General features: G+C 39.6%; 1 pseudogene; it reads left to right on the top strand.

Annotated features, from left to right (window-relative positions):
- The first annotated feature begins 1406 nt into the window (after nt 1-1406).
- On the top strand, nt 1407-22492 carry LOC113069053 (probable E3 ubiquitin-protein ligase HECTD4; annotated as a pseudogene).
- The last annotated feature ends 51 nt before the right edge of the window (nt 22493-22543 follow it).

The raw sequence follows: 22543 nt of genomic DNA, 5'->3' as shown, positions 1-22543 counted from the left end.
AGCTCACCAAACAGATCTGCTGCTTCCTGCAGGTACCAACATGTCCACATCTCTCTACAGGATACATCTGATACAAGTAAAACTGATTGACAAAGTAGAGATCAGCATTATTTTAATATCATTGATATACTAGTTTTTGTTCATATTTTATACATTTGTTTTTCATATTTTTCTCATTTTTCATTTTTAATTTATTTAAGCTTTAGTAATTAGTTTTTTTCTCTGTCTTTTTATTATTAATTAAGTTTTAGTGTTTAGGCAAGGCAAATTATTTATATAGCACATTTCATACACCATGGTAATTCAAAGTGCTTTACATTAAAATAAAATAAGAAAAAAATTATCACAACAAATAAAACAAGAAATTAAAAAATATTTGAAAAATGTTTAAAATTTATTTAAAAGTTTTACATTTCTTGTTTTATTTTGTGATTATTTTTTTCTTATAATCTTTAATTCTTACATGAGAAATGTTGGCAATTAGCTGAATTAAATTATTTTTTTATGCTTTTAGTTTAGTTAACAGTAATAAACCTGGTAGAGTTAAACATTTTGCAAGAAAAAAAAAAGTTCTCTAAAAGGAATAATTGACAGAAGAGCCTTTTAAAAATAACAAACCTATTATTTCCCTCGTAATTATTATTATTATTATTATTTATATATCTATCATTTAGATATTTACACATTTTTGTAGCATTTTTATTAGTACATTATAATACTGATTGCAAATTAAACATTATATTTTGTCATATTTTGTATTTAAATTTATCCAAAATAGAAAGTGCACTTTTGAACTGTTTTGTACTAAAGTGGTGTTAAAGGGTTAGTTCACCGAAAATGTAAATTATTTCATTAATAACTCACCCTCATGTCGTTTCAAACCCCGTGAGACCTCACGAGATATTTTAGATTTAGTCCGAGAGCTCTCATCCTCCATTGAAGCTGTCTGTACGGTCTACTGTACATGTACTTTAAGAAACATAGTCCTGAAAGAGCTCGGTGTTAAATTATTATTAGTTATTGTGGTAATGGCTTTAGTGTTGCTGAACTTTCAGAGCGCTCCAGAGCAGTTCCCGCTGGAACAGATTCCCATCACAGAGTCCAAGGTCAACGTGGACGTGAACTTCCCTGGGGCCGCGTTTGTGGTCGTTCTTGCAAAGAGAGCCAACTCAGCTGCCGCAAAGAGTGAGTTTCTGTTGAGTATCTGACAACACAACATTAGCCGAGTTTTCTCTATGGATGTCACAAGCACTCATATTTCTAAATGACCTGTTTTTGCCCCATGCTTTCATTAGTCAGGGAGTTTTGCAGTGTAAGACTAATTATTTCAAAAGAGCAAGAAACATGTTTTGCACGTCATGTTTTTCTCTTAGCTCCTCTCTATATAAGGCTCTTGGACTCGCGTAATGGTGTATGGACTTGGTCATAAGGTTCGACGAAATGGCCAGCTGAATTTGATGGAGGCAGTGTGTTCCCTCTGGACGCCTCTCGTCCAATACAGGACTCACCCTCACCCACAGGCCAACCAGTATCCAGCATCATCATCCCCACTGACAGAGGCATGTCAAACTAGGCACGTCAAGTAAATGGTTACATTTGTACAGACATTTAAGATTTAGGATTAACCCTACTTAGAAGATTCTTACTTGGTATGTTCTATATATATTTTAAAAAATGTATTACCGTAGTGAGGCAAAGTGCCACTTAAATCAGCATCATTTAATTATATTGTATGCACACTTCAAATCCTTGAAATGTTTTTACATTTTATTTGTGTTTTTGTTGATAATATTTTAAAATAAAAGGCCACTTACGTCACTTGAAGAGAGACACTTTTATGATATTTTCTTAACGCACTTAAGTACAATTTTAAAAAGTGATCTTGTAATAGTCAAAAAAAGTTTTACTTTGGAAATTCTTTTAAAATTGTTTAAAAAATTTTTTAACACATTTAGATGTGTTTAAACATAATAAAGCACATGTGAAGTACTTGATTATAATTCAGTATTACATTCAAGGTTAATATATTTTAAATGCACTAAATTGCAACTCATTATAAATGTGTTATTACAAATGTTTAAATGCATGGCTCATAAGCTTCTATTGAAGTTATTTTAAACATAGATTCCCGTAAGTGATTGTTCATATTACGAAGACAATAGAATAAAGATGTGCTTAAGTCCTGCTTGGGTCAAAAATATACATTTAAACTCTTTTTATTTATTTGCAATTAATATTAAGCAGACACTTAAGTATTTTTCTTTCAAATATATTATTTCCATAGATCTCTTTTTTAGATTATGCTAAAGTGCACTTCTTTTTCTCAAGAATAGCCCGCATGCTCACAGCATAAGATAGTAAGCTGCATTTAGAAAATAAAGAGTACCTGTAACTCATATTCTGGTCACTGTCTGTAGGTGTATCTCCTCCTCCTGGTGCAGTGCTTGGTATTGCACTCGTTGCCTCTTGAGTTCCCTTGGCTATGGCCTTGCTGAACAGCTGCTGACCTACACCATGGGGAAACCACTGACCGATCTGAGGATGAGCTGGACACTGTGCCCAGTTCTGTGCTTATGCAGGTTGTAGAGTTGCTGGGTAAGAAATGAACATTTATTTTCCCACAAGGATCAAGTAAAACATGCTAGTAAAACTTCCCATGCAGTTTCTTTTTCCAGCATCACACTTGCTGTATCTGTGTTTAGGTGGGCTTCTGTGGACCACCGATCTTGCTCCATGCATCAAGGAGCTGGTCTTCCATTTGCTTGCAGAGCTTCTCCGCAAGATCCAGGCCTTCGAGCATTGCAAAACCCCCTCGGGGCTGTCTAGCCACATTACATTGCTTTTCAACCCTTGCCTAACAGTCCTTATGGTTCTTCAATCCGAGCTACGAAAACTTTATGACCACGAGACCCAAAACTGGGGGTCAGTTAGCGGAGATTCCTGCACTTCTGGAACGGGCAGCAGCGGAGCACTTGCGCTCGTCACGAGCGGAGCCGCTTCTCGACCTACTTCCACGCCCTGATGGAGGTGTGTCTGGCAGTCGCCGAAGTGACTCTGCCGCTCAGTACAGCTGCGGGGACATCGGTGGTAGGCATCCCATCGTCTACAAGTGCCACCAACTGTAGCGATTCCTCTTCCTCCTCTCCATCCTCTCCGGGCCAGACGCCCCAAAATCCAAGCTTGCTTTCGAAGCGCAAAAAGGTGAAGCTAAAGCGCGAACGTACAGGGGCCACAGTTGCATCAGTCTCAGGAAAACATGGTTCTGGAAGTGGAGGGAGACCATCAGAATGTGACAGTGCTTTGCTAAACATGGCCGGAGGGAAGCCAGAGGACATGTTGTGGTTTCACCGTGGGCTGACGTTACTCTTGATTTTACGACACCTTGCTAACAAGGACCCTCAAGGTCTGGGCGTCACTGAAGATGCGGTTGCAGATGCCTGCCAAGCCTTGGTTGGCTCCACCGTTCACAGTCGTTTGCTCGTGCTCTCAGGAATCCCCACTCACTTGGAGGAATCTGTGGTGCGCAATGCAATCCGAAAGGCTTGCAACGCACACGGCGGTCTCTTCAAGGATGAGATCTTTATTCCAGTTCAGGAAGAGGACCCTAAAAAAACCAAAGCTGAAACTTCAGGTATTCCCAAGATGCAAAGCGAGATAGCACTGCAGGAAGCCTTAACAGCAACAATGCAATGCCAGCAATGAGTGCCTCGGCTTCAGCGAGCCAGACATCAGGATCCAGCTCTTTAGAGGGAGCTTCCAGGGCTTCCACTGAGCTGCTGGTGAATCAAGAGTTGGTAACCCCTCAACCAGCACCTTCCCAACCACAAAGCACCGCTGGATCCCCACACAGTGTCCAGTCAGGAGAGTCTTGATGTGTCTCTTTGTAGCACAGGAAGTCAGGTAGTCTCGGCAGCATTGGTGAGCGGTTGGATAGTGTTGCGACATCAGTCTCTGATGGGAGCTCCATGTACACAGACATCCAAGCCAGTGTGGCACGACCAATCAAAGGCTATGCTGTCATCGAGGTGAGTGGGACCAGCAACAGTAAAGGTGTTTACAAACATCTTTATTACTGTTGTTCATCCTTAAATTAGCATTGTGTTTATTGATATGGTATGCCAAGCTCATGTTTCAGATTAATTTATTTTGACATGCACTTATATCCCTTTTGCTCATAAGCACATCATAACAGATGTTTGACTATGTAATTTTTTGGGAAAAGTATGACTAACTGAGAATGCACAATTTCTGTGCATGTGTATTAACGATTGTTATCTTGCAAGGTCAATATATTGGCTGATATTTGGCATTTTTTGTAATTATCAGTACCTGTTTACGAACGTACACACAAACCGAGAGAGATCCAATTTGCAGTGTTTTATTGGGAGAATCCAAATAATCGTAATCCAGTCAGGCAAGAGGCCAATATCCACAAAAGCAGTCCGAAACATGACAAACACTAGGGAACACGAAAAGGCAGGGTGACATAAACCAAGGACTCCATGAACCGATAGAAACAAACAGGGTATATATGGACAGGTGAAACGATGAAACTGGGAACAGCTTTGTGCAATTAACAGGTGGCAATTAACAGTGATGAATCGGACAAAGGCTTGTGGGAAATGGGAAGTGAGACCACTAGTGGACACCCAGGGATACACAGACCAGACACTGTGACAGTATCAGCCTTTAGGTTTTTCAAAGCCGATATATCGGCTGGTATTTAGCCTTTTTAGTGATCAGTTTTTTGCCAAAGCCGATATATTGGCTGCTATTTAGCCTTTTTTAGTGATCAGTTTTTGCCAAAGCCGATATATTGGCTGGTATTTAGCCTGTTTTACTTGTCCAGTATCAATAATCAAGCAACTATCAGTCTTATTTTTTATTAGTTACTTTGGTTTACCCTACAACTTTAGATTTCTTGAGACAAGTTAAATGATATCCAGTATTAATCAACTGTTAATTTGCAAGACCAAAATAAATTTTGCATATCAATCGATATTTGATATTTTTTTAATTATGGGTATCGGCCATTAGGTTTTTGCTAAGACTGATATATCGGCCGATATTTGGCATTTTTTAATAATTAGCATCGGTCATTGTTTTTTGGGGGTTGGGAGAGGCTGATAAGCGTCAGAAGCTGGACTTTTATTTTGACAGTGCTGAAAATACCAGTGCTTGCCACCTAGTTTAGATTAGATTAGATTCAACTTTATTGTCATTGCACATGTAGGAACAGGCAACAAAATACAGTTGAACCTAGTTGTACAAAACATGACAAATTACTTAAATATGCTTAGAACTTTTTTGATTAATTTGGCTAAAAGTTTTTCAAACTCTTCCTACTGCATTCACCAGATTTTCAGACAATGATAAAACGCATCTAGAGCACCCTTGCAACTGCATATGAACCATTTAAAACACCTTTGCAACACTAGTAACACTAATCGTTTTGTAAAAGAAATTAGATTCTAAATAATAAATAAAAAATTTTTTTGCTTTTGTCTTATAGGTAAGGGCACGGGCCCAAGTAGAGAAGATTCGGGCCAGTCTTTTTAACAGCAGTGATCTCATTGGCCTTTCCAATCTGGAAAGAGAGGAGGAGCTGATGGAGATGACCAATGAGGAGATCCTCACCGTCTCCAGTGTAAATCAGAGTTTATTTGACACACAAGGGAGTTCAGTCCTAGAGGAGTACTTCCTTGATAAATCGATCAGAGGTTGGTTGATTTCGTTATCATCAATTTTTTTATTTTATTTTTTGTTTATTCTATCATTCTTTTTTGCTTTGTTGATATTATGTTTTGTTCTTATAGGAGATAAATTGGTTCCTGAAGCACGTGATGTGCTGACAGACATCTTTAAGAGCTGCGTTTATGCAGAGCAGGTGCTGAGCTCCATACCAACAAAACCAGTGAAAATATCAGATATTTATCTGAGCAAAGAGCAGATGAACTCTCAGACACCAGGAAACCTGCTCCACGTGTTTTTTACACACATACGGCCGCCCAAGAAGCTGCTTGATGACCAGCTCATGCAGGTGAAAATCTTGGAACAGTAATTAATTTAGTATTATTATTATTATTAAATAACTAATTTATCATTAAACATGAAAATATTGTTTTTTGTTTGTTTGTTTCACTACATGCACATGGTCACTTTGAGTCTTCCACATGCATTTTGCAAAATAATAATTATGAAGTATTAACAGTTATTATTAATAATCAACAAAAATAATGATTATTGTTATAAAAATGTCAAAAAATTGACATACCTAGTTGTAATTCACACATGTGTTACTATTGTATTTTATTTGTATTTACTTTTTCTTGTTTTTTGTTAGCATCACATTTAAGGCCATATTGAACAGACACAAAGTATTTGACCAGACCAAAGCAGGAATGATTAACCTTTGTTAATTGCACACACAGATTCTCCGTAAATATGGCACAGTAAAGGCCAACAAGAACAAGCACAGCAAGGCAGGCAAAGAGCAGCACCAGGGCAAGGTGGTCAGCACAAAAAGATCCATCACCAAACCCCCGGCCAAAGAGAAGTCCACGCTGAACAGTGGGAGGTGAGTGTAGACTGCCAAAATATCAAACATCTTTCATTATTCATTTATTTAAATTATTTAACATATTGAATACAATCATCCCTTACCTTAAGATACATTTTAAATAACCATTGTTTTTCATTTGAAATATATAAAAGTTAATCTGCCACCATAAGATGTATAGTAGTACCAGTGCTATTTTATGTATTTTTAATAGAGCTGCATGATGTGTCATTTAAGCATCGATATCGCAATGTTCGATTCCACGATAGTCACATCGCAAGATGTGTGATGTAGGCTGTCGTAGTTGATCCGTTATTCATTAACTGTAGATGTGATTAACTGTAAGAATGTGATTCGCAGATTAATTGCACAGCTTAACCATCATAGAGTGAAAGTTTATCATTTGCATGTGTTTTTAAGTCCTGTCAGTTTAACAGGGCAGAGAGAGAGCGCACGAGAGAGAGAGTGCGTGAGCGAGAGAGAGAGAGCGCACGAGCGAGAGAGAGAGAGAGACTATGCAAGGGAGAGAGAGAGACTACGCAAGGGAGAGAGAGAGAGAGAGAGAGAGAGAGAGCGCGCACGCGAGAGAGAGAGAGAGTGAGAGTGAGCGAGAGAGAGAGTGCGAGAGAGAGTGAAAGAGAGCGCGAGAGAGAGAGCGCGTGAGCGAGAGAGAGAAAGAGCGCACGAGAGAGAGAGAGAGAGAGACTATGCAAGGGAGAGAGAGAGAGAGAGAGAGAGAGAGAGAGTGAGAGTGTGCGAGAGAGAGTGAAAGAGAGCTCGAGAGAGAGAGCGCGTGAGCGAGAGAGAGAGCGCGCAAGCTTGCGAGAGAGAGAGCGCAAGAGAGAGCGTGTGAGAGAGAGAGAGAGCGAGAGCGAGCATGCGAGAGAGAGAGAGAGAGAGAGAGAGAGCGTGAGCGAGAGAGAACGTGCGAGAGAGAAAGAGAGTACGAGCGAGCGAGAGAGAGAGAGAGAGAGAGAGAGTGCGAGAGAGAGTGTGAAAGAGCGCGAGAGAGAGAGAGCACGCGAGCGAGAGAGAGCACGCGAGCGAGAGAGAGAGCGCAAGAGAGAGCGAGCATGTGAGAGAGAGAGAGACAGCAGAGAGCTTTCAGAGAGAGAGGTCATGCATAACATGAGCTCCTAGTCTTTCTAGAGTTTCTTGCTTCTAATATGAGGTAAACCAAAGATAAAAACACAAAATTAACTAAAATGGGACGGTGAGCACAAGTTCACTATAAAAAAAATACTTTAATATTTATTTTTTTACAAGAAATTAGGAGAAAATCTCTTGAAAACAAGAAAAATTCGTGGAACCTAAACAAAAGGACACTGGAGTGGACCCTACAACAAGGCTTCAGAAGGGAACGAACACAAAAACTGCTGGAGAAGAACCACCTACAAACTTCACGGATTTAACAAAAAGGATTATTCCATCTTATTCCATCTTAAAAAGGATTTAACCACAAAAAAAAAATTTTTTTTTTTAATAACCTTTCCATCTACAAACAACAAGGACCAAAAATTGCAAAAGGACAAACAAAACCAACGGACCCCCAACTTTCCATTTGATGGAGGTAAGACAACAAGAGCTGTATTCCAACTAAAATAACTTTAAAAGCAATCTGTCAAGATAAATTCAAGATAAATTCAACTAAAAAGGGAAACTTTTTATAAACTCTTTTATAAACTTTGCAAACAAACTTGACCAACTGTCTCCTGGCATACTACAGCTATAGAACGGTATAGCAATTTAAAATAACAAAAGAGGGCCATTGTCATTCACACCTTCTGATTGGATTAACGGAGCCATTACAATCAATATCAAAGACCTGTAAACGGCATTACCATGGCAACACCAGCAATGGGGACTGGAGCTCACACCTTTTCCTACCCCCCAGACATCAAGTCTGAGAAGAGCAGACAACAACACAAGCTCAAAACTCAGAAGGAAAACCCAGAAACACTGTTTAAAGATACTTTAAACAGTAGGGGCAAAACCATCACCACAAACCTGCTCTTCTACACAGAACAACCGACTGCATGGCACACCGCCTCCTGCACACTGTTCCAGTATCACACCAAACATGGAATCTGTAAAGGCAGACAACTGTGCATTTATGAAGACGCAGAAAAAAGACCCAGAGAACAGACACCTGACAATAAACTTTTATCAAAATGGAACGGTAATGATACAGGGAAACAGTGCTGCCCTCACAAACTTTGAACAGACCTTCCACTGCTTAAAAGATATGGTGGAAAGAGATGAAGCAAACCCCTGCAAGCAAACCCATACAGACACACCAGAAGACACTGACCAAAATGAGCCTTCAACCCACGACAACACAGAGAACAGGACCCCTCCAGAAACCACAGAGAACATCAGTCTTCCCCAAAGCACAGGACTACACAACACAGTTGTCCAGCTACAGCACAGCTTAGCACTGCTAGAAGTGGAAATAGTGGAACTGAGTGAGCAAGTCCACATCCTGTCCACTAAAGACACTGAACAACTGAGAGAACAGCTGGACCAGATGAGAAACCAGCTGAAAATGTCCATCCAAGAACTTAAAAGGGAAATGGACACTCTGTATCAGGACAGGCAAACACTCAAAAAAGACCTCAAAGAACTTCAACAGATCATGGGGAAGGAACTTTCAGAAATGAAAGACTACATGGGGAGGGAGCTTGCATGCTTCAAAAAAGAGCTTCAACAAAGGGACAAACAGATGGAGAACCTAACAACACAGATGAGGTGTCTCACTACCCCTGTGAATGCCCCCAAAGTCCCCCCTCCCCCCCCCACACCAACACCTACACATCCAAAGTCCAGCAGCACATCTCCGGCACCCACCAAACCATCACAGCCCAGCAACAGCCAAAAGGAAGCAGGAACACCTGCAGCCTCCAAAAAACCAGAGATCCTTCAGAAAAACATGACAGCTACAACCCCAGCTGAGAAACAGCCAGTGAAAACAGAGGCTGACATTGCCATCCTCATGGACTCCAATGGGAAGTTCCTACAAGGAGAAAGACTTTTTCCAGGCCTTAAAACAACAAAACTCTGGTGCCCAAAAACAGGGGATGCCCTCAGAATACTTTCTGACTCCACCTTTGGCACACCCTCACATATCATCATACACACAGGCACCAACGACTTGAGAAGGGAACAGGAGAGAGTTGGGCAGCTGATCTGCAGAGTAGCAGAGAAGGCTACAGAAATCTACCCCAGCACAAAGATCACCATCTCTACCCTCCTACCCCGCAGAGACATCCACCCAGACACCATCCAGAGAGTCAACGCTGACATCTCCAAAGGATGTGCTCGCCTGCCCAATGTACACCTGGCTCATCACCCCTCCATCACAATCAGGGACCTGTATGACCATGTACACATAAAGAAGGACAAAGTCAATGTGTTTGCAAAAACACTGAAAGACACAGCGTGGGGCAGACAAAACACCTTCACACCCCTGAAAACAACACAGCTGCGAACCTACAGAACACAAAACCAGACACCCAGCATAAACCTACAAACTCATCACAGAGAACGACCACCACTGGCTGCACAATACCAGGGACCCCCACAACATGCTAAAATCCACATCAGGATACCCCATGCACCAGCACTACACCACCACAGATCTACACCAGCCCATCAGCAGAAACCCCAGTTTGCACCAGATCACCACCCAAGACACCCACAACCACAAAAACATCACTCCAGGCAGAGAAGCAACATGAGGAACAACCCAACATCAGCAGCAGCAACCAGCCTTCCACCCGCCCATGCAGCCTCAGGTGACAACACACCAAACCCAGCACCACTCCCACACTCCAGGAGCTACGCTCAGGCCCTGAAAGGACAAGCAAATACACTGGAGATGAGTGAGATCAGACAGCTGCTGAACTACATCAGTACCCAGCTGACAGCATGAAAGGCCACACAGCATGCAAACACCTGCCTAACAATGAAAAAAAAAAAAAAAAAAAAAAAAAAACTTTTCTTTTCCAAAACACTATATTACATTAGAAAAGGATTACCTCTATTTTTGAAAACAAGAACTCTATACCGTGAACTCTTAAAATGACTCTGTCAATATCAACGTGGAATATTCAAGGATTGAATTCAGCAGCCTTTGGGCTAAAGAGCTCAAACACTGAATTCCAGAAGAGCATCAAAGATATGGATATTATAATTCTACAGGAGACATGGAGCAGGGCAGACACCGTCACCCACTGCCCACCCAACTACAGAGAAATCATCCTACCATCACAAAAACTCAACACAGTCCGACAGGGAAGAGACTCAGGAGGACAAATAATCTGGTACAAATCAAAACTCCACAAACACATCAACACAGTGAAGCAGTGCAAATACTACACCTGGCTTAAAATCCACAAGGAACTGCTCCCATCCAGAAAAGATATATACCTGTGTGCCATATACATCCCACCATCAGAGTCCCCCTACTACAGAGAAGACACGTTCTCCATATTAGAGGAAGAGACAAGCCACTTCCAGGCCCAGGGAAATGTGCTCATCTGTGGAGACCTGAACGCAAGAACAGGACTACAGCCGGACTTCACTGACACACAAGGGAGCAAATACATCAACAACAAACTGACTGTTATTAATAACACATTCTCCCATATCCACAGAAATAACCATGATCATATAGTGAATAAGAATGGGAAAGACCTCCTGCAGCTCTGTCGAAGCCTGGGTCTGTATATCATCAACGGTAGGTTACGAGGAGACACTTTAGGAAGAGTCACATTTTGCTCACCTCTTGGGAATAGCACAGTTGACTATATGATAACAGATATAGATCCTTCATCTCTCAGATCATTCACTGTTAGAGAACTAACCCCTCTGTCCGATCACAGTCAAATCACTGTGTATCTCAAAAAGACTGAAAATAACATTAACACAAAGCCCAGTAAACTGTACAACATCAGAAAACCATACAGATGGGCCGAAAACAGCGCTGAAGAATATCAGAAAGCACTCAGCAGCCAAAAAATACAAGCACTGATAGATAACTTTCTAAATAACATCTATGCTCACACCAATGAAGGTGTCAATCTTGCGGTCAAAGATTTAAATTACATATTTGAAAAATCAGCAAAACAATCCAAATTGAAAACAAAATCTGGAAAAAATCTAATACCCAAAAATGACAAAAATTGGTTTGATCAGGACTGCCAAACTATTCGCAAACAAATGAGAACACTTTCAAATCAGAAACACAGAGATCCAAATAATACAGAGATCCGCCTTCTTTACTGTGCAACACTAAAACAATACAAACATACACTCAGAACCAAAAAAGCACAATACACCCAAAACCAGCTCACAATAATTGAGAAGTCAGTCAACACAAACCAATTTTGGAATAACTGGAACAATCTGAAAAAAAACTGATCATGAAGAATTGGCAATCCAAAATGGAGAAATATGGGAAAGTCATTTCCAAACACTGTTTAATAAAGTACAAACAGACAAAAACTGTAAACAAAACCAAACAATCAACCAATTGGAAAAACTAGAATTAGCAATCAAAGATAACCAAAACCCATTAGATTTCCCAATAACTGATAAAGAACTTAAAGAAAAAATCAAAAACCTCCAACCCAGAAAAGCATCTGGACCTGATGGGATATTAAATGAAATGATAAAACACACAAGCAGTCAATTTCAATTGGCCATTCTAAAACTATTCAATGTGATTCTAAGTGTAGGTCACTTCCCTGACATCTGGAATCAAGGCTTGATCACACCAATCTTTAAAAACGGAGATAAATTTGATCCTAACAACTACAGAGGCATCTGTGTGAGCAGCAACCTGGGAAAGTTATTCTGTAGCATAATAAACGCTCGACTATTAGACTTCATCACCACACACAAGGTACTGAGTAGAAGTCAAATTGGATTTTTACCAAATTACCGCACATCTGACCACATCTATACATTACATACTCTAATTGAAAAACATGTCAACCAAGAAAAAGGTAAAATATATGCATGCTTTATTGACTTTAAAAAAGCTTTTGACTCAATTTGGCACCAAGGACTGTTTTACAAACTTATTGAAAGCGGCATAGGAGGTAAAACCTATGACCTTATCAAATCAATGTACACTGAAAGTAAATGTGGCGTAAAAATCGGCACCCAACGTACGAGGTATCTTTCCCAAGAGCGTGGTGTGAGACAGGGCTGCTGCTTAAGCCCAACATTATTTAACATTTACATCAATGAACTGGCAAGCAGTCTGGAGCGATCCGCAGCCCCTGGCCTCACACTACACAACTCACAGATCAGATGCCTGCTGTATGCAGACGATCTGGTTCTGCTGTCTCCCACTCAACAAGGTCTACAGCAGAACCTGGACCTGCTAGAACAATACTGCCAGACCTGGGCCCTGACAGTCAACCTGAAGAAAACCAAAATCATGATCTTCCAGAAAAGATCCAGATCCCAGGGAACACAACACACATTTACACTAGGCACTAACCCAATAACACACACATCACACTACAACTACCTGGGTCTGAAAATCACATCCACAGGAAACTTTAATCATGCTGTGAATGAACTGAGAGATAAAGCACGCAGGGCCTTCTATGCCATAAAACGGCAATGTCCTATAGAAATCCCTATTAGAATTTGGCTGAAAATATTAGAATCAGTAGTTGAGCCCATTGCACTCTATGGCAGTGAGGTGTGGGGTCCACTGACCAATCCAAATCAAGATTTCACCAAATGGGAAAAACATCCAATTGAGACCCTGCATGCAGAACTGTGTAAAAATATATTACACGTGCACCGGCACACAACAAATAACGCATGCAGGGCAGAATTAGGCAAATATCCTCTAATCGTAAAGATACAAAAAAGGTCAATTAAATTCTGGAAACATCTGAAACTCAGTGACCCCCAATCATATCATTATAAAGCCCTTCAATACCAAGAGATGAGCAAAGAAAGCAGTCCCCTCCCTCAGCTGATCCAGAGCTTCAGTACTGATGCTTCACTAACATCTACTGATGCTCTGAATCACATCAGAATCAATCAGATTACTGCACAAATCAAACACAATTACATCACTCACTGGCAAACCCAAACAGAACAACAGAGTAAAATGCGATGCTATTTGGCTCTAAAGAGAGAGTACAGTATGGCAGAGTATCTGTACACAGTGTCAGATCAGAAACTGAGAAGCACACTGACCAGATACAGACTCAGCGGACACAAGCTGAAGATAGAGACGGGCAGACACAGAAAAACATGGCTGCCAGCGGAGCAGAGACTGTGTTCACACTGTGATCTGAATCAGATGGAAACAGAACTGCACTTCTTAACAGAATGCCCCAAATACACGGACATACGGACAGGGTTCTATGATCAAATACAGCAGATCCATCAGACATTTAAAACTCTTCCGAACCAGGAGAAACTGCCGTATCTGTTAGGAGAACACAAGAACTGCTGTGTATTTGCTGCTCAGTATGTGTCTGCCTGTCATGATGTTAGAGAAAACACTCAACCTGCCCTGACCTGATGTTTCCAGCACATGTAGATTATGTTACGCCATATTACTGTGTTGTATTACTTAGATGTATATTTTGCCTCTGTAAATCTAATACCATATTCTATTTTATTTTATTTCTAACTTATACATTCACATACACTAATTCACTTTGCACTACATGGTTAATACTTTTTATATATTTTATTATTACTATTATTCTTTTTCTTTCTGTAAATACATATGTGCACTATTTGTAAGCAGCCCAGCTGCCACTGCTTTGGCAATACAAATGTACAGTTTTTGTCATGCCAATAAAGCTCACCTAAATTGAAAATTGAAATTGAGTGAGCGCGAGAGAACGTGCGAGAGAGAGAGAGAGCACGAGAGAGAGAGAGAGCGTGAGCGAGAGAGAACGTGCGAGAGAGAAATAGAGTACGAGCGAGCGAGCGAGAGAGAGAGAGAGAGAGAGCGCGCGTGAGAGAGAGAGCGCGCGTGAGAGAGAGAGCGCGCGTGAGAGAGAGAGCGCGCGTGAGAGAGAGAGAGAGAGAGAGAGAGAGAGCGCGCGTGAGAGAGAGAGAGAGAGAGAGAGAGAGAGCGCGCGTGAGAGAGAGAGCGCGCGTGAGAGAGAGAGCGCGCGTGAGAGAGAGAGAGAGAGAGAGAGAGAGAGCGCGCGTGAGAGAGAGAGAGAGAGAGAACGTGCGAGAGAGAAATAGAGTACGAGCGAGCGAGCGAGAGAGAGAGAGAGAGAGAGCGCGCGTGAGAGAGAGAGCGCGCGTGAGAGAGAGAGCGCGCGTGAGAGAGAGAGCGCGCGTGAGAGAGAGAGAGAGAGAGAGAGAGAGCGCGCGTGAGAGAGAGAGCGCGCGTGAGAGAGAGAGCGCGCGTGAGAGAGAGAGCGCGCGCGTGAGAGAGAGAGCGCGCGCGTGAGAGAGAGAGCGCGCGTGAGAGAGAGAGCGCGCGTGAGAGAGAGAGCGCGCGTGAGAGAGAGAGAGCGCGCGTGAGAGAGAGAGAGCGCGCGTGAGAGAGAGAGAGCGCGCGTGAGAGAGAGAGAGCGCGCGTGAGAGAGAGAGTGCGAGCGAGAGAGAGAGTGCGAGCGAGAGAGAGAGCGCGCGTGAGAGAGAGAGCGCGCGCGTGAGAGAGAGAGAGAGAGAGAGAGAGCGCGCGTGAGAGAGAGAGCGCGCGTGAGAGAGAGAGCGCGCGTGAGAGAGAGAGCGCGCGTGAGAGAGAGAGCGCGCGTGAGAGAGAGAGCGCGCGTGAGAGAGAGAGCGCGCGCGTGAGAGAGAGAGCGCGCGCGTGAGAGAGAGAGCGCGCGCGTGAGAGAGAGAGCGCGCGCGCGTGAGAGAGAGAGCGCGCGCGAGAGAGAGAGAGCGCGCGTGAGAGAGAGAGTGCGAGCGAGAGAGAGAGAGAGAGAGTGCGAGAGAGAAAGCGAGCCTCGGCCGCAAGCTCACCATCTTCAAACAACTCGAGCGCTGTCTTGCTCTCTCTCCCTCGCGCATATTAATCAATTGACATGATGGTGTCGATGTTTAAATCATTTAAAATGAGAATGTAAGTGTGCTCACCCCATTTTTGTTTGTAAGAACATTTTTTATTAGATTTCATATCGCAATATATATCGCAGAAAAATAAAATATTGCAATGTAATTTTTTCCCAATATCGTGCAGACCTAATTTTTGAGAGAAACAATACTATACATTTTTTACTTAGTTTAATTTTTATATTTTCTGTTATCATTAAATTGTTTTATTTTATTTTTTTTAATCTGAAGGTGTAGTTTTTATATTCATTTGTATTTAATTTTCAGTTATTTAAGTAATTTAAGATTTTTTTTTATATCAGTTTTTTTTTTTTTTTCAAATAACAAAAATGATCTACTTAGTTTTAGTGGACTATGATATTTTCTGCATGGTGTTTTTCCAGAACTGTACTAAGTGAGAAAAAAACAGTCCTTAAGCCAAAATCTCCAGAGAAGACCAAACCTGAGGAAAAAGACCCTGAAAAGTCTCCCGCCAAAAAGCTCGAAGGTTAATTCAATGCCATTCTTGATTTCTGAATTTCTTATGAAAACATGATATGAATGAATGAATAGATGCATGGTTTGAGTGTTGTCTGATAAACCTCTGTCCATCAGTGCCAGAGGAGAAGTTTCTGACCCTGGAAGGTTTCCACAAGTTTACTCTAGACAGAGCCAAGCAGGATATCCGCAGCGTTTGGAGGGCGATCCTGGCCTGCGGTTATGACCTACACTTTGAAAGGTTTGTTAAAAGGAAGTTTAAGTTAAGAAATGTCTTAAGATAAGTGTGAACTGTTTTCAGAGCACCTGATCTGACGGGAATCCAGAACTTGGGAAACATGTTTTAATGCACTGTATATTTTAAGTAGTTTTTTTTTTAAAAGAGCTATCACATTAATTTACATATTTTTTTGCTCTATAATGCTTCTTGAAATTGCCATAATTATGAAATTAAAACAAGACTCTGTTTGACTCTTTTACTGGATTTCAAATTCAGCTAAAAGACACTTGATGTATATTCATGACGGATCATTGATTAGATGATCTACAGAGAACAAGCACATTTAACTTACTGGAAATATGTGTAATGCTCAATAAATTAATGAAATAATTAAATTAAACCACACAATACATTCATTAAACACATTAGAGACCAATGGGAATGTAGCTTTGTAGTTATTGACAAGTTATTTACAAAGCTTTTTAAAAAGATTGTTTTTAAGAATTTTTATTATTTTTCAGTTTAAACTTAAAAACAAGGAACAACATAAGAATATTCTTTATATATATATATATATATATATATATATATATATATATATATTTTTTTTTTTTTTTTTTTTTTTTTTTTTGGTAGTGCAAAATATTTGTATGTTTTTTTTTCTTAAGTAAAGAGAAGATCAGTTAAGAAACATTTGTGACTCTGGAGCACAAAACCAGTCTGAAGTAGCACAGGTATATTTGTAGCAATAGCCAACAACATTGTATGGGTGAAAATTATAAAAAATGTATGCAAAAAATCAAAAGGATATTAAGTAAACTTCATGTTCCATGAAGATATTTTTGATTAGTATGCATTGCTAAGAACTTCATTCGGACGACTTTGATTTTCTCAGTATTTAGATTTGTTTTGCACCCCCAGATTTTCAAAGTTGTATCTCAAACAAATATTGTCCTCCTAACAAACCACACATCAATGGAAAGCATCTTTATTCAGCTTTCAGATGATGTTTAAATCTCAATTTCAACACTTAAGACTGGTTTTGTGCTCCTGGCTCACATTTTATTCTTGAGAATAATATATAAATATGCTTCTGCAGGTGTTTCTTGTTCTGGCTTTCAAATAAACTAGAGATTTGATTTTGGGGAAAGTAATTTTAAATGGCTAGAATAATGACTGCAACTCTGTGAATTTTTTTTTTTCTTCTTTCAGATGCACATGCATCGACTCCCGACACGCTCAGAAAGCCAGTAGAAAATGGACCTTTGCGATGGACTTTGCTCTGGTCCAGTTTGCTAACCGTCTGTGCCGACACCTGGCCATCACTCCTGCCCGCCTGCATCCTCACGAAGTGTACCTGGACGCCCAGGACACCGCCGACCCCCAGGTCACCTGCTTGAGAGGCGAGTGCATCTCCATGTTCTGCTGTTAGATCTGGATTGTGAGATGTAGAGTCAGCATGAGTCTGAAGGTGACTGTGATCACACAGGCGTTCCTGTGGAGAGTCTGCGTCTGCGCTTTGCTCTGCTGCAGTCGATCAACAGCACGCTGGAGAGCTTCTTCCTGCCGTTAGTGGAGCTGAGGCTGACACAGACCTATCAGAACAGCATCGCCGCGCTTCTGTACGAGGTCAAAGGTCAGGCATCGATACACACGCACACAAGACACTGCTCAGGGTTGATTCTTTACTAGCTTTATAGAAGAATACCAAAAAGTACCATGTTTTTTGGATTGGTTGGTTAAACGTTAAAAATGTTAAACGTTAAAAACCACTGTATATTATTAAAATACCATGGTATTACCATCTGATACCATCGCTGTACTAAATGACACTCAAAGTGCTTCATGATAAAGGTGATTTCTCACTATATTTCATATATGTAGGATGATTTGATATATTTTTGCAAATAAAATTGACAAAATAATTGTATAAATTCCCTTGAGGAAAAAAGTACACTTAAGCGTGCTTTCAAAAACAGCATTTATTACAAAAATAGTACACTTTAAAAGAATATACTTTAATATTTTCAGTTCCTCAACCGCGCGCTAATCACAATTAAATGAATAGTTTACATTTATATAAAATGCACGTAGCTTTGTGTTTTGAGTGTTTTGATCCACTTAAGTAGGACTTAAGTACAACTTTGTGATTTTAGAATTACTATTGTGTTTGAAATATGATTTAAAGTGTACTTTAAAGTACACTTATATGTGTTAACTGTTATAAAAGTGTCTTTAAGTACAAGTAATTGTTCCTTTTATTTTGTTAATGTTGCATTATCTGCAAGTACAGTCTTTAAACATATACTTTTAAGATTTGAAGCACACTACTGGTGCACATTAACTACAATTAAGAGCCGTTATTGTTCACAACGTCTATGGGTTGTGTGAGAAAACACATGAAAAATTAAATGTTAAAAATTAAAATAGACTCTTCTTAAGGAGATGGGATGTGTAAGGTTAAGAAAATAAATAAATAAAACATAAACACACTTAACTAACACCAGCCAAAAGAAACCAGTAACACAGGCATCTTACGAACCACACTGTCTAATAACCAGAAATCCTGTTTCTCTCGATCTCTTCTGCAGGCCTGATTTTTTACGACACCAAGGTGACTTTTATGAACCGGGTGTTGAACGCAAGCGTCCAGCGCACAGCGGATCACGCCGCGCCGGAGATCACGCTCGACCCGCTGGAGATGGTGGGAGGTAAATCAGAGACACACAGAGCTGGGGAAGTGACTCTTAACAGTAATGCACTGCAGTATCGTGTTACTCCCTTAGAAAGTGACCAGCGTTGGGAAGGATACTTTGGTTACAGATTAGAAGTCACCCTGTTTTAAAGTGTAACAAGTAGTGTAACTATTTCAGTTACTTTATTCAAGTAATGTAACTGATTACATTTTGTTTCTTTTTTCAAATGGATAAAGTTCTGAAACTGTTCATCACATCTAAACCATGCAGGGTTAACTTTACAGGGACATTCTGACGTTAAATGTAGATTTAAAATCATTACAAAGAATAATAATTTAATAGCTAGGATACTGTTTTTTGAAGTCAAGTCTTTGAATAGTTCATCTTGCAACAGCAAAATAAAGCATATACATATACTAAGGGTGCTCCGATCACGATCGGCCGATCATTATGCGCATCTCGTCAGTAAAGCCGGTTCTCTAATCAGCGGTTAATTCCATCAGGTGCGTGATTTCACATAGAGCAGCTGTTACTACACAGAGCCGTTGTTAACTGAGAGATGCGCAAATCCACTTCATTTTCGGCCGGAGCTCTCCTAACATATATCCATTATCGAATAAACACGTGTCATATCCTGAATTCACACATACATATGGATGTGTGTGAATAAATATTATAATAGTTATCATTTTCAAAAGAAACTGTAATTTATTTAAAAAAAAATTCAGTTACTGTAGCTGATAACAGTTACATTTATTTTGTAATTAAAGAAATCATTACATTACTTAGTTACGTTTTATGGAAAGGAATGCGTTCTGTTACCTTTTGAGTTATTTTCAAATCTGGGGTGGCTTGTTTATTTATTTATTTTTTTATATTTTGGTAATTCTATTGGTTAATAAATGGGATTAAATACATAAAGGATATTTTTGTTATTAACCACTTAATTTTTGCAGATTTGCATCATATTCAGATTTGTTCTTTATTCAAAGTGATATTTGAAAAAGTCACTTCGATATTTACTTGTAAATAAAAACTTAACAATTCACGATCGAAAAAAAAAAAAACATTCGATTCACGATTATATTTTCTCATGATTATTTTTAACAAAATGAAATTAAAAATGTGTCCTTTCACTTGGCTATTACTGCATGTTTCTTTGTGAAATTTAAACATTTCAATTTTAAAACAAACCTTAAATCAAATAAGTTACACACACAAAAAAAAAAAAAAAAAAAAATATATTATATATATATATATATATATATCTCATATAAATATATCTTCATATAAACAAAACAAGGCTTTGTCTTTGCTCTTTCCATTTTAAATGAGAGGCAACCACCGCATTTTAATCACGATCCAGACAAAGATGCAGCGTACATGCAACATGAGCAGTTTTTAATCTAAATCAGAGTGTGTCATTTCCAAATCTGAAGCCAAAAACAGAATGGTTTGACTTCACTATTTTTGTGAAACTATAAATAAACACATGTGAAGGAGAGAGCAGCATCTCTGAACGAGACGCAGAGTCACTCTCTGACAGCAGGTGGCGCTCATGATCAACAGCAGTACAGTGTTTACCTCCGTACACACAGCAGAGCTTCTCTTATTAACACTACTTTAATATGCATCGTTCAGAGGCTAGATGGAAAAGAAAATAGCATGTAAACCCAGAAACCATGGTTTGTGTTCACTGCGATCTGTGTCCCGCAGGTGAGATGCGTGCAGCAGAGGACACGTACTTCTGCCAGGCGGCACGTCAGCTGTCCTGCGTCCCCTCGTCTCAGCTGTGTGTGCGGATCGCCAGCGGAGGAGACCCCACCTACGCGTTTAACATCCGCTTCACCGGGGAGGAGGTCCACGGCACCAGTCAGTGAACACCAGACATCACAGAGCTTCCTTCTGTGGGACTCACAGCTTTCCAATTCTACTCTTAATTAAATCGCATTAGATCACATTTTGAGCCTTTCTATTTCTATACATGGTTTCAGTTTTCATTTTAGTTTGTTTTAGTCATTTTGTTATGTGGTTTATTTATTTTAGCTTTAGTTAACTTAAAATTATTTGATTTCAGTTTGATGGCAGGGCAGCATTCATAGCTTTTGTTGTTCTGATATTTTATTTCAGCTTCATTTCCATTAACAAAAAATATATATATTTTTAATATAGTTACAGTACAAATAACAAATACAATAACAATAATGCTGGTTGTGGACAAAATGTAAAAAAAAGAAGAAAAAAAAAAGAAGATAAATTAGCATGTTTTAGTAATTTTGGTTTAAATTGACAAAAAAAGTGTTATTTTTGTTTGTTTTTTTAGCTTTTTTTTTAAAGTATTTAATATATATTATATTCTACATTTACTAAAATATACTGTAATATACAAAAAAATCTAGTATGTATTTGGATTTATTTTATTTTTTATTTTTAGTCATTTTAGTACTTAAACATATTTTATTTCTGTTATTCAGTACATCAATTTCTAATTTTCATTGAAGTCATTCAATATTTTCATATTTTCACTTTCATTTGTCAGTTAGTTTTATTATTTAATTATAACAATACTATTTGACAGGTAACTAATAGCAGCAGCACTAACTTAACTGTTTTCAACCTTTTTATTTTATGTAGTATAAACTTTCCTTTTCAAGTTTGATGCGGTCACAGATCGTTAAAAATTAAGGAATCAATTTTTATTTCATGATTTTATTTTCTCGCAAAAAAGGCTATCATTAAATTATAAAATAATGAATTGTATAGTTATATTTTCTATTTGTTTGTTCATAGTGTACGAAGCAATAAAGCAACTATATTTCCACCCTGCTCAGTATTATTTGGGTAGCATTTTTTCATATTGGCCAGTTTTAATCTGAAATTCGGTTTTAAGTTTTATTAAGTTTATCTGCTTTTGACATTTGTATTATTTCTTTTATACTTTGAATGGTTTTAGTTAATAATAACAATAATCTGAGTCCGGTTTACATGCTTCTTGCTTGTCATGTTTCTCAGGCGGCTCATTCAGGCATTTCTTGTGGCAAGTGTGTAAGGAGCTGCAGAGTTCGGCGCTCTCTCTTCTCCTCCCGTGTCCCAGCGCTGCTGCTAATCGCAATAAGGTGCACCTGCATGTTTGATCTGCTGGATTTCCTCCTTCCTTCAAGAGCTACAGGATGATTGCACATGCTCTCAGCTTGACTCGTGTGTGTGTGTGTGTGTGTGTGTGTGTTGCAGGGGAAGTTCATTCTGACTCCGTGCCCCATCACTTACGCAGAAGAGCAGCTGCTGAACTTCTTCGGCCAGCTGCTGGGGATTGCCATCCGGGCGGATGTGCCTCTGCCTCTGGATCTGCTCGGATCCTTCTGGAAGGGTTTGGTCGGGGAAGCACTCGACCCAGAGTCTGACTTTAGAGAAGCCGACCTGCTCACATACAACTACATCAAGAAGTTTGAGAATGTAAACATTCATTAATATTATAGAATAAATGGCCTCTGTTATCCTAAAGCTAAATGTGATTATTTTCTGTCTTTG

Source organism: Carassius auratus, unplaced genomic scaffold (genome assembly GCF_003368295.1).
Source record: "Carassius auratus strain Wakin unplaced genomic scaffold, ASM336829v1 scaf_tig00000566, whole genome shotgun sequence".
Classification (NCBI taxonomy): Eukaryota; Metazoa; Chordata; class Actinopteri; order Cypriniformes; family Cyprinidae; genus Carassius; species Carassius auratus.
The sequence above is the reverse complement of the archived record's forward strand: the minus strand, read 5'-3'. Positions and strand labels throughout refer to the sequence as shown.